At 48.6% G+C, this 636-nt stretch overlaps 1 protein-coding gene across 1 annotated transcript in view; it reads left to right on the forward strand.

Moving 5' to 3' along the window:
- EMH_0080260 (uncharacterized protein) overlaps window positions 1–636 on the forward strand; it is a gene marked incomplete at both ends in the record, with an annotated part of 1607 nt that overhangs the window by 706 nt on the left and 265 nt on the right. The gene's annotated exons all lie outside the window — the stretch shown is intronic.

A 636-nucleotide genomic window follows, 5' to 3' on the forward strand; every position in this document is an offset into this window, starting at 1 on the left:
GCAGCAGTGAATCCATACTGTCTGAAGCTGTAGCAGGAAGGTGCTGCTGCTGTGTCTGTGTTTAGGACTGCTGCTGCAGCAGCATTGAGGCTGCATATTCTTTTGTATGGTTGCAGCAACTGCTGCTGCTGCTGCTGCTGCTGCTGCTGCTGCCGCTGCTGCTGCTGCTGCTGCTGCTGCTGGGTGTTTGTATTGAGTGTACAATGAGCTGCGGAACCGCCTATCGACCACTGCTGCTGCTGCTGCTGCTGCTGCTGCTGCTGCTGCTGCTGCGGCTGCTGCTGCTGCCATACAGAGATGATGCCTGTGCCCTGCAGCAGCAGCAACCGATTGCTTTTTTTAGGTTTTATTATTTGTGTATATTTATATTTTTTATTTATTTTTATTTTATTTTTTGTTTTCTTTTCTTTATATTTATCGAGCGTCATCTTACTCCCCCAAACATTATAATTTAATTTCCTGCTGCTGCTGCTGCTGCTGCTGCTGCTTCTGCTGCTGCTGCTGCTGCTGCTGCTGCTGCTTAGAAAGGTCCTCCTCCTGCTTCTCCTGCTGCTTCTTCTCTTGCTGCAGCAGCTGGGGTGTATATACAGAAGAAAGAGAATAAAAAGAAGTAAAGGGGGGGGAGTAACGAGCAGA

The sequence above is a fragment of the Eimeria mitis genome, genomic scaffold (genome assembly GCF_000499745.2).
Source record: "Eimeria mitis Houghton genomic scaffold, Emh_scaff5163, whole genome shotgun sequence".
Taxonomy (NCBI): domain Eukaryota; phylum Apicomplexa; class Conoidasida; order Eucoccidiorida; family Eimeriidae; genus Eimeria; species Eimeria mitis.